This window comes from Atractosteus spatula, chromosome 12, assembly GCF_055471065.1.
Source record: "Atractosteus spatula isolate fAtrSpa1 chromosome 12, fAtrSpa1.hap1, whole genome shotgun sequence".
Taxonomy (NCBI): domain Eukaryota; kingdom Metazoa; phylum Chordata; class Actinopteri; order Semionotiformes; family Lepisosteidae; genus Atractosteus; species Atractosteus spatula.
In genome coordinates, this window is record NC_142717.1 from 28,576,246 (window position 1) to 28,589,130 (window position 12,885).

A 12,885-nucleotide genomic window follows, 5' to 3' on the forward strand; every position below is an offset into this window, starting at 1 on the left:
CTTGAAATAGTATTTAGAATTGTTGTACTGCACTTCCAAAATGACTCAATACAGAACTATCTGCTATAAACACAAGGCAGGTGCAAGTCTCCTGCCACCCTAATGCAAGGAGGAAATTAATATTTAACAGCACAGTAATGGGCAGCATATGGCCAGTGTTGCCAAATCTCGGCAGTGATGTTGTAATGAAATCAAACATATTATTGATTAGCTCTGAAGTGAAACAGCAAACCTAAGCCTCAATCTTGTAAGACACTGTCTTCAGTGAGCAAACTGCAGTCTCCCTAATGTGCCAAGACATACTGTATGCCTAGTAGTAAATAACTTGTTACTGTCAATAAACCAGCTTTTTGTACACCACTTTAAAAGTAGTAAATTATAAGTCACCACATTAAAATATGCCACATTAAAATATGCTACCAGCCACAAAAGTATACCTAAATATATCTACGTTATGCTTGTGCAACTCAAAAACAGCCCTCAATTATGCTGTTTCACTGACCCTATATCCTGCAATCAGAAACTATTTTGGACAAACTAACATTTACATACTCATAATTAACAGTGAAGACTCATATTGAGTAAGCCTTTACTGGAAACAATACTTGTCCACTTAAAGACTGAGTGTGTTAATTTCCAAGTTGTAGCAGGTTTTCAGGAAGTTTAGGTCAACTGTAGGCCTCATGCGCTTTAGCACAGGATGGTAAATAAAGTAGATAGAACCCAATGCATAAAAATTAATTATTATAAAAGGTCACACTACCACTACTCCGCATCTAACAATGAGTTTGAGTCAAAATACCTCCATTTAAAGACCTAATGTACAAGATGGTGCGATGGCGTAACCTAACTGGCCCTGCCATGATTCACCCCTGAGAAAAAAAGTTAAACTAATCTAGTTTCTCAACTCTGTTCTGTGGACTTATTTTAAAGAAGCATTGAAACTCTATTGGATTCTGGACCTAAAGACAATATTTAGAAATTGCACAATCATGCTTAACCAGCTATGGGTGCGTTAGTGCCACCTCCACTTTGATGCTTCATGTTTTGCCATCAAACTACTTTGTTCCTCCTGGATGAAATTTCAGACATAGAAATACATCAGCAGATACTGAAAAACGAGGTCATAACCTTGCTGGTAGAAACAGTGAAAATGCTTCGAACAGGGTCAATCTAATTTCACCAACTTCAAGGCCAAAATTGTGCCCATAGGGAGGATATTTTTCAATGCTAAAGGCATTACGAAGACTTCTGCCTTGTATCGTTTCAAAATGATTTGATTCTCTTTAGCGCCGACCAGCAAGTAAAAATCAGACAGAAGTATAACTGATGAGATGAAATAGAATACAGAAAACGAAAATATGAAACAGCCATGTAATCCTGTTTACAAAGAGGAAGCAATACATCAAGATCTTAAAATCCATTTAAATGAGCCACTATGGGGGTGCGTTATCCTAGTATGGTTGATACTAGGATAACCTTCAGAGCAAGTGCAAAACAAAAAACACTAAAAGATCAGCAACAGTTCAAATACTCTGAAAATATTTCTCATTTTGGGGAAAGAAAAAATATTTCAGGGTTCCAGAAGCACTGACAGATGCACCAATATGCACTAGCAAACCCTGGCTGCATGGTGCCAGGAGAACAACCTCTCTCTGAACATCAGTAAGACTAAGGAGATGATTGTGGACTATAGAAAACACCAGAGAGGAGATCACACACCTATCTACATCAGTGGGACTGCAGTGGAGAGGGTCAGTAGTTTTAAGTTCCTGGGAGTTAACATCTCAGAGGACTTAACCTGGACCCACCACACCAACACCGTTGTCAAAACGGCACAGCAGTGCCCATTCTTTCTCCATAGGCCAAAGAGGTTTGGCATACCATCACATATCCAGGCCAACTTCTACAGGTGCAGTATTGAGAGCATCCTGACTGGTTGCATCACTGCCTGGTATGGGAACTGCTCCGCCCATGATCGCAAATTACTGCAGAGGGTAGTGAAGTCAGCGCAGCTCATTACCGGCTGTGAGCTACCAAACATCCAGGATGTCTACTCGGCTAGATGTCTGAAGAAGGCCAGGTCCATTCTCAAGGATCCCAGTCATCCCAGTCACAAACTGTTTTCCCTCCTACCGTCCGGTAAACGGTACCAAAGCATTCGGTCCAAGTCCAACAGAACTTCTACCTTCTACGGAACAGCTTCTACCTCCAGGCAAGAAGACTGCTAAATAGCCAACCTGCAGCTCCTTTAGCAAATCACCTGTAATGGCTACATGGACACACACTTTTCACTGTATTCAGCATAACCGCACTACTTGTATATATTGCATACACCATGGACACATAGCAGCTCTACTCATATTGAGTTTTATTCAATTTCTATTACATCTATTATGTAACATTATTTTCATAACCTCAATTTTGTGATTTTTGTGATTTTTGTGAGCTCACGGAAAAGACATTTCATTGCCAGCAACTACTGCTGCACGCTGTATTGTTGTGCATTGGATAAATAAACTTTGATTTGAATATTAAATATAATAATAACTACTCGGGTGAAACGTCTGCCTTTGGCCTCTGTTGGCATCCATTTTTGTTACCTTTGTGTTTAGCTTTTGGAACAAATCTTTTAGTCTGTGAAACAGATTAACAGCTCATGACACCTACAGTGCCAAACAACACCATGTTTTGTATTCCATTGGAATGTCATTAAGGGAAAAGGTTCGCTCTCTCCATGGTGCTGAAAACATTATTACACCAGAGAATGGAAAGAACATCACAGCATGGTTGTACAATAAGCTGTACGGTATTAATGCAGTTTGGAAATTATAGAGCATGCAGACCTGATGTAGGTGGAGGCCTGGACCTCTCACATTGCTTAAAAGGAATGACTAATACAAACGGGGAAATCAGTGGCTGAAAAGTAATCACTTTATTAATGTAGTGTTGTATCGTTCTGGCTACCGATTTAAGTCGCCAAGTGTTTGCAAGTGATAAAGCTGCATCACCTATAAATCAAAATGTGAGAAAATGCCCAAGGGCTTAAATTGTTTAAATCTCAAAGGGATAGTGAAGTCATGTTTGATACACACCAAAGCCCGATTCGTTTATTCATTTTGAAAACAAAACCAATAGTTTGGTTTAAAAAAACACATCAGCCTCAGTAAAGAGATGCTTTGCTACCAAATTGTGAAGAGTCTAGCACCTAACCCAACCAAGAGCTTCACCAAAGGCTCCACAGCACATCATCTTTAGAATGCCTTCTATTGTTTAAAACAAACACTTTTGATTTTATGCTAGCAATGAACTCTTTGCGTCATAATGATTCAAGCTTTCGGGCATGGAAAAGTATTTGTCAAAGTTGCCATTTATGGTCAGTGAAGCCCTTTTTGAAAGTTGCCATTTATGGTCAGTGAAGCCCTTTTTGTGTGAAAGTGGCGATAGTAACATCAACCTTTAAAGCCAGCTTACAGATCTTTTAATTTAATCAATAACTGCATCTACATACAGTACATTATCCTTAGTCCCTATCACTGCATTCACTTCCAGTTCCAACAGGGGCATTCCACTTGGAAAGAAATGTGAAAAGTTATTTCTCTGGCTGGATTTGAATTAATGGGCAAAACTGTTTTTCAAGGGGAAAAATATAAACGTCTGCCAACACACAGGCCTACGATGCCTTGGGACACGCTGAAGGTTGTCTGTTTTTTTTTTAATTTGGCAAAGGGCAAAAACAACTTTCCCTGTTTCCTGAATGTAAGTGTTTGCACTTTTAAACTTCAACACAGGAAGAAGCCACATGCAATAGATACAGAAAAAGAGAAATGGTGTGTTTTGCTTCACTGAGTGAGACCTTTTGACAACAATGGGGAATAACTTTGTAGCTGGCAAAAAATGAAGAGGAGAAAAGCTAATCATGTTTCAGTAACAGACCCCTTGGGGCATATATCCAGTTATGGATGGCACAAATGCTGCTTAAAACACTGATGACATTTTCAAAAGCTTGTTATAAAAAATGAGCTAAAACTAGACATCTATTTAGATTCATTTTTTGTATATTCCTGGATGAAGAGTGGTCAGTTCTAGTGCTTTAAAGAGATATTAGCATTAAAGCACTGCTATAACAGTAAACATGCTCACAGGTTTTTAAACTTGCCGATTTTAAGGACACAGCTGCAGCTTCAATACAAGGGGGTGGCCTTGATGCTGCCGCCTGCCAGACATCACTCACAGCTGCTGGAGAAACTCCTTTCTCTAAAGCCTGATCCAGTGCAAAAGCCTATAAGCCGGCAATTTCCCAGCATCTCCAAGAGCTGTCCGAAGTGTAAAGTCAAGGCAGCGTTTCCTCAGCACGAAAGTAGGCTGACAAGTTAAAAGTGAAGGCATTGGACAAAAAGTTGAAACACTTGTCAGGGTGACACCCACAAAAAGAAACGATGAGAGGCATACGACATGAAGGGCTGTAGGAGGATGCAATGTTGTACAATGTTGTTTGCCAAACAAATGGCCAGCACCTGAATGTTCCAGGTTTGAATAATTCCCCACTGACAGCCCACTTAGGCCACTTTTGTTCAACAAGGTCAATGACTTCAATGCTGCAGTTTAACTACTTACCACAAAGTTCATTACACTGTGAAACACACACATGATTCAGAAACCTCCAAGTGTTACTTTTCCTGCAATATAAAAATCCTTAGCAAAACTACAATCACATGCATAAGATTGCTGTATTTTAGAGATTATCGGTTCAAAGGTTGTAAGGAATGACTGACCTCTCATTTCAAAGCAGTAGGGTTGTAATCCTTCTATGCAAAATTTCATTTAACACTCCAGCTGACACAGAAAATGTAGCTATAATAAAAGATTAACAGTTTCTTTAGTTTAAAAGCTTCCATACTGAATAGTTGTGGAAACCTATTTTTATATCTTGATGCTAACATTAACTGCACATATTGGGCATAGCTTGAAATCATCTGCGACATACTTCACCGTTCCTTAATACTACATTATAATCAGATGAAACAGTTAATGACTAAAAATTAGTAACCAACTCAAACAGTAACTAGTCATACTGCCATTAATTAAAAGTAAAAAATCCAAACTGAACAGCATGCAAATTCACAACAGGCAAGGTTGGTACAGCTTAGTTTCTTCTTGCGTAAAGATTTTAAAGACACCAAAAGCTAAACTCCTTCTACCAGTACCCTACTAGTGTTACATGAAGCATTCTACACGGAGATGTATGCAAATCAGGCCTGGGAATTTCATTGTTCTGAACTGAGACCTGGTTCCCTTTCTTTGCTGATATTTCGGTGCGATTTAAGCTGATACCTTGACATGCATCTAGCTATAATACTTCAGACCATATTTAACAATGAAGAATTAACCCAGAAAAACCAGCCAAGCTGCTTATAACTCCTATAAGCTTTGATCTTGAATGATTTTCTGTTACCGACTATACTGCATCATTAGGATGACCTCAGAAATGAATGATGTTTGTTCATTTGCGTTTAGCTGGAGAGTGCACATTGTCTGGTCAACAGCTTCACACATCTTGATTTTGAAGCTGTACTTCTGTACATTAGTCTTAATAACTGCCACCACATCCCTACTGCTGTATTCACAAATTGTTCTTCCATCTTTATTGTGAGAAACAGAATTGATACCACAATACATAATCTAAGGCAGCCAAGGTTTGTTTATTCAATGTTTTAGGAAAAGGCACAATTTATAGATGATCAGGCTGCATTCCATACCACAAGAAAACTCATCTCCTCAACCAAGTGGTGATGGAACCATGCACACTAACTCTAAACTTAACTGCACAGAACGTGGTCCAAAGCAACACACTGTTTTTCACTGTGGATCCTGTGCATAACTCACCAGACCAAGTTTCTACCCAAGCTGTGGTAAAGGCCAAAGTGGTGTTTGTTATTCAATTTCAGACTATATCAAAGTTGTGAATTCCTGTAGGAGTAGCTGGTGCATTCAGCCAAATGACCTTCAGTGCTTTACCTTTTTGCACTGTGAGCAAAAATCACCTTGAAGAAAGCCCAAAATGTGTTTTGGATAACACACATTAAAATTTTCTTTTTCAACAACCAATAAATCACACCTCAGGTTAAAACAAAAACAAATGTAGGAACAGCAGTCTTAAAACATGGAAACGGAAAAATGCATTGGTCATCCAAAATGAAGCATGAAACAGTGAGCTTGAAGAGGAAATATCAATTTCACAGAGAACACAGAAAAAACTGAAGTTTTCATAGTTAGCCTTTATTATACTTGCTGTGCACATCTTATTAATCAAGTTCATTATTCTGATGAAGGCCAGATTTAATTTTAATGAACACCCACTTATCAAGCACAGCTCACCTGCCAACCCTATTCCCAAACCACCTGGTTATTTTACTTGAAAATCAGAGATTGAATTAAAAAAATCACTGTAGGCCCCATCTTATTCCATAAGTCAGTGAGGTATGGAAAAGTGTAAGTGCTTCAGTAAGTGCTTTTTAGTCACAAGAAGGCAAGAGCTTTTATATGACCCTTCCTTTATAAAATGCTAGTGACTTATGCATTGTGACAGGCCTACAACAATCAACAGCATGATGCTGGAAACTGAATAATTTTCTATTAACCTCCTATTAAAACATCTGACTGTAAGAGATTATTTCAAATAGGAGAAAGGATAGCTCTTCATAAAAGCTCCTTTTTTATTAGGTGAAAATGCAATGTATTGCTTATTAAGCCTACATTGAAAATCTACTGCTCATGAAACCTTTTACTGGCCAGGTTTCAAGTCACTACTGCTCTCTGACAAAGAAGAACAGAGGGAGAGGGATAGCATACTAGCATAAACCATACCAACACGAATGTCTAAAATTCAAAACCATTACTCCAAACTCCTGATCCTACTCAATTCAGCCATTTCCCAGGAATGCTCTACACTTTCAAAAGACTCCATAGGGAACAGACAAATACATCATGTATGAGGACTTCCCACTGAAGGTCTAAATTTAAAACATCCCAAGTTTGTGCACAGGTATATCCTGGCACAAGGTGTATTATTAAAGGGTTCAGAGATCTATTTGGTGAGAGACAGGATATGCTAAATAGTTACTGAGACTGGGCTATGCAATGGCTCAATACATTCAGGACTGATTCAATGACTGCTTTAGTAAGGCAGCTATAATATTTCTTATGTTTCAGCACCACTTGCTTTTTCTTACTGTATGATCAGTACAGTACTGTATACAGATTATAGGGTACAATCACAGGCCACAATCAACAAAAGGTTCAGACCCATTGATACAAACTCATTAGTGAGTCCGGAAATAATTATGTCTGAAGTTGCAACACCATTAGTAAAGACTCCATCAAGGGCTAGTCTCACACAGCATGATTGGTATTAATCTTGTACCACCTTATGTTTATTCAGTTAATCTGATCTAGGACTAGAGCTAATCATGGCCCTGGTGAAACCAGATGCAAAAGGTGATCTTTTAGTTTTTCGGTTGTATAAGGGATTGGCATTAACATTTTCTTGACAATGTTGGGAGACAATAAAATGTGTAGAATGTAAATTCAGTTGTGGGAAAATACATAACACATTAGAAAGACATTTCATGATATGCTGTACAATTTTGTACACCACATTACAAAAAGAGATGGATCTGGTATCTGTACCCTGCCACTCTTCTCTGTACTTTTTCGCACTCTTACAGGGCTAAATTGGCCAGATGACCTTTGTATATAACATTCTTTATGTTCCCGTATGTCTCAGCTGTTGAGGAACAATCCTCTTGTACTTTTCAACATTAAACAATTGACAAAATATCTCTGTCAGCCGAAAATGTCAAAAGGACCGATTTCCAGACCACAGGATTCAATTTAGAATTTTAGGAATTTAGATTTTCTATTTCACATTTCACCTTGCTAAGAAAGATATCCTAATACAACATCACATGCTTTTGTGAGCTTACATAAGTCAAGGAAAACAGGAGTAAGAGTCTGAAAAGCACATATGGGACATCCCAGTAAGGAACTTTAAGGAAGAATGAGAGTGTTCAATAAGTAAACACAGAATAGAGAAACATTAACCTTCAGAAATACAGATATTTGAATTAATAAACACCAGTTTTATAACCTAAAAAAATACTGCAGAGACAATGAGCACCTCCAGCAGGAGGTGTGGAAGTTTAAATACACACGACAGCACTCACAGGTGATCAGATCAACCCAGCCTTTCCTCACCTACAACACAAAATTGGACAGATCGATACAGTATTTCCAAGCTGTTATGTTTAACATGGTCTGGCTAGTTACTGTATCAACTGCGAATCACACAAAAATCGCCTGTACGCCTTCAGAAATCGTTGCAGGAGTCACATCGCTGCAACCGTGCTCAGCAGCAAACACCTGGCTCACCATTCAGGGTAAAAAAAAAAAACAGAACTGTATTAAAACCCATCACCAACCCGCGCGAAACCAAGAGTATTAAGCAACTGACCAATACTGAAACTATGCTCATTACTAACGTCATAACATTATACCGGAAGCTGCTCTTTTTAGTAGTTTTACACTAAAGGTTGTTTACTTTATGCTACTAGCATGAAAACCATGTTTTGTTTTTATAGGTTAGAAAAGCTTAATTACATATATGCAAAAGTCAATATAACTCAACGACTGTGATCAAAATCTTTCTGCGATGTTTTTCAAACATAAAGTAGGTTGTGAAACTGTATCAGCATGCAATACTCGAAACAAATGGAAGTTATCACATCAAGCGTTACAAGCCGTTTCCTTTTACAATACTATGTTACTTTAAGATGTAACCTGCCAAAACAACGCCGCTCAGCCCTGCATTCCACGAATAACTTGCGTACTTAATCTACCTGAAATTGGGTCATGAGGCTCGACTCCAGCTCCCAAACCAAGCTTAATATCAGAAGCCGACCGGGAACCTAACTCTAACTTATACATCTAGCAACACAATGTCGACGTTTATATATCAGAGACATATCGTGATTGCTCGCCATGCATACGGCGCAAACAAGCTGTACTTTGCCTTTGCTGGTACCTACCTCTATCCCCGTGGGTTAAACCTAGGAATGCATGCACCAGAAAGGAAGGTTAAAACAGTGATATTTAGTAATGTTCAATTTAGTAACGTCTTCTTGTAGGAAACAGCACTGGATCACAGTATCGTCGCTCTGCTTACAGTTCTCTACTTTATTTTTTTTTTTACTGCTGTAATTGCCGAGCAGCACGATCAAGCCTTGCAGCTTCCTGTTATTAGGTAGAGAGCGCTTGTGTGGGTGGGGCTGAATCGCGCATAAAAAAGCGTATACCCCCAGCTCGTTCAAGACGGCTGACTCTCTCAGACTCCACTGGAAGAGCTCGTCAACATACAGTAGCGGGCAGTTTTACAACAGCGAGATCCAAATCACGAGTGATTGCACAACAATAAGCTTGCGTGAAGTCCGCCCATGCTTTCATTCTTTAACGACTCAGTTTAAGTAACGCCTTAGGTGTACAACTTTGTTAGACTTCATTATTTTTTGAAGTCTGAAACAGAGGTCTCTCCAGCCTTACTACCCGAATCTAGCCGATTAAATAGGTAATCATTATATCGCCAATTTATGTAAGTGAAATCTGATTATGATTAATTAAACACATAATTTGTTAAATCAAGTAATTATAAAATAAATTAGAAATATTGTGAGAATAAAGTACCCTTCAGCCCCTTAGGATCAGAGTTATTTTAATTGAATTAATCAATTAATTTAATGCATCAATACTTCAGGAGTGTCGGATAGTTTATAAAATCTAAAGTGTTAGGTTTCTAAAGCAATATAGGTATAAAGTGATATATAAGTATGTAGTGTAAATATATAGGTGTGGGTAAATAGGTAATATAGTATACAAGAATGTCTGTAATTATGAATTACCTATAAGGCAAACTGGGTTGGGTCTTGAGAACAGGGTCCAAGAGCCTTGGTCTTTGCTAATACTGCAAACATATATCAGGCAGACTGCTGCTATATTTTTCAGTTAAAGTTTTCAAGAACTCAGGATTGTCATAATGCTATCATCTAGAATGCTGTGCCTCTAAAGTCTTTATACCTGAATTACCCCCCACCCACACCATTTGATCAAATAGGGAAAAAAAGTGTTATACTCTGCTGTTCAACTGTTCTATATATTGTTCTATTCTGTATAAATATATTTCCTGAGACTAAAGATGAAAAAAAAATGTTTTAAGCTTTCTGTTTTCCTGAAGGGAGATATAAGAATTTGATAGAATGCTTCTATTAAAATAGGTATTCTGGAACCATATGTGTTGCACTGAAACTACAACTGCATAGAAAACAAGTCAATGTATTTCAGCAAGAACAAAAAACAACAGACACACCAGCAGTCAGGATTTAAATACTCCTGGTGTGCATAGCTCTGGCTCTGAAACAGCCAGAGCAGTGGAATTAATAAAACACGTAACTACTTCAGAACGCTTTGTTAAAGTTTTTATTACAGATAGGCTGCTTTAAAAGCATTTCTAAACTAACAAAACAGACAGAACCCCTATTTTTCAGAACCCCTTAGGGACCATTGTTACTGTAGATCTCCATGTATGTTATCCCCAGGCTACTAGTTATCCCCAGGCTACTGTATGTTATCCCCAGGCTACTAGTTGCCAACTACTGTTATAGAGTACCTATAGATTTTGTAAATAAGGTAAATTATGGCATTCCTACTGTATACCACCTTTCATGCCTAAAGATATCCTAAGAGTGAGCTACAGTATATGAACTCAACACAACTGTTCACAGTGAAACATTTTTTCAGGGGCTCAGACAAAATCTCAACCAGGAATCCCCTGGTTTAGAGTTGCTTATTATCAGCACATGTGAGCCCATCCATCTGTTTTCTAATGTGTTCTTCCAATTCAGGATCGTGAGGAAACAGAACCTATCCCAGCAAGCAACTGGTGCAAGACAGGATACAACCTGAATGAGACACCAGTCTATCACAGGACAGACACATACTGTAGACACACATGTGAATCTGTTGGATTATTTTATTTAACAATTTGTTAAGTTGTAGAGTTCTCAAAATATGGAGTCTACTAAAACTTTGGCCTTATAGAAAGTATACACCTAAAATGGAAATATGTACAGTATGTAGTGTACGATATAATGGCTATACTGTATGTAACAATTTAAAGTATTCAGTGCCATGTACACTTGAATATACATCTAAATATATGGTATACTCTGTATCCTTACAACATCAAATATGTCATGAAATGTACAGTATTTGCATTCTTTACAATATATTGGATGCAAAAGCACATACTGAAATATACAGTATTTATGTACAATATATGTAATCATTAGTGTAAAATCCATACCTTTACTTTTCCATGGGGTGTTTAATGCTGGGTATTTCAAATATACTGTATTTTTATACAGGTTTGAGGGATACATTAAAGATTAGCAATTAAATGATTAATGAGAACCAGGCTTATGTCTTAGCTAGACTGTATTCCTCAGAACCTGGATAATTGATTTTAATTTGTTAAAGTCATGATGCATTGCAGCAATTAATTGTTTTCTAGAGGTTCTTATAAAGCTTGTGTTGTTTTACTAATATCTTTGGGTATTTAATTGTCTTCATCACTTTACCCAGAGTTCAAGATTTATTTAACAGGAGGCAGATAAAAAAAGTAATGGACAGAGTTTTGAATAACCACTTTTTTTTAAAGTTGAGAATCTAAATGAAACCAAAAAATGACTTGTTTAATTGTAGGTAAAGTCATGTTTCTCTCACAGTGATCATTATTGCTCCTTCAGAACACTTTGGGATCCAAATGTATTGAATACTGCAAAAGCTTTGCCATTAGCATGGTTTCTGAGGTGTCACTGAAATGCCAGTATTTACAAATACCCGTTTTACAAAGTCTGACTCAGCCAGCAGACAGCAGCAGCTTGGTCTAATACACAACACATATGTCATTGCAGCTAAGATACAGAGAGATCTTCAGACTTGGATGAGAGATACAGTATGTATGTTCTCACAGACATGTGCAAAGACATCACAGGCTCATCATCAAGAAGACATGAAGAATCCCTGTACAATGATAATCAAAAGCATCATCTAAAAATATTACTTATACTGTAACTGCAAGAAACTGCTAAAGTTATTTTCACAGACATTTATCATGGAAATGTGTATATTTTTCTAAAAACATACATACAGTATATAAATTTAATTATACAGTATGTTTCTTTTTATGCCCAGTATGTAATGTATCTACTGACATTTAGTTTGTCTCATCATCAGAGCACTATGATTAAAATACCAAAAAAGAATTCACTAAACCCTAAGTAGCCTGTGACATCATTGTAAAAAAAAATGAATGCACAATTTGAGATAAACCATATACATGTAACCTGAAAATACATTAGTTGTAACAACTTGTCTCTGTATTTATGGCTTTACATGTTTTTTTTTGATAGAATTGCTAATTGACCTCTACTTGCCCTCTCTGCTGCAGTTCATCTTTTAACCAAAGAGCTGGTTATTCAGTGCATTAAAACAGCCACACAGACCAGGCACTCTGCTGATTTAAAAGGCTTGGAACAAAACATTTCCACATGTGGCTGTTCTGTTCTGTTGTCATTACGATAAGACCTCAGTGGCACAGTTGTAGCACATACGTATATGATGTTTATTAAAATAAATCAAAAATAGTTAATCTCCAAAAGAAACCCGGGAGTGAATTTTCTGCATTTGTTAGGTATTTAAAGGTTGCTCAAATCCATTTACAAGAGGATCCGTAGTCTTAAAATAAAAGAATATCTTGATATCACACAGCAAAAA

General features: G+C 37.5%; 1 protein-coding gene across 1 annotated transcript in view; it reads right to left on the reverse strand.

The window, feature by feature from the left end:
- LOC148822858 (myelin basic protein-like) overlaps positions 1-9,326 on the reverse strand; it is a 67,559-nt gene extending 58,233 nt beyond the window's left edge. Inside the window, exon 1 of the mRNA XM_088929116.1 lies at positions 9,087-9,326. The gene's annotated coding sequence lies outside the window, so the exon portion shown is untranslated. The remainder of the gene's footprint in view (positions 1-9,086) is intronic.
- Between the last annotated feature and the right edge of the window lie 3,559 nt (positions 9,327-12,885).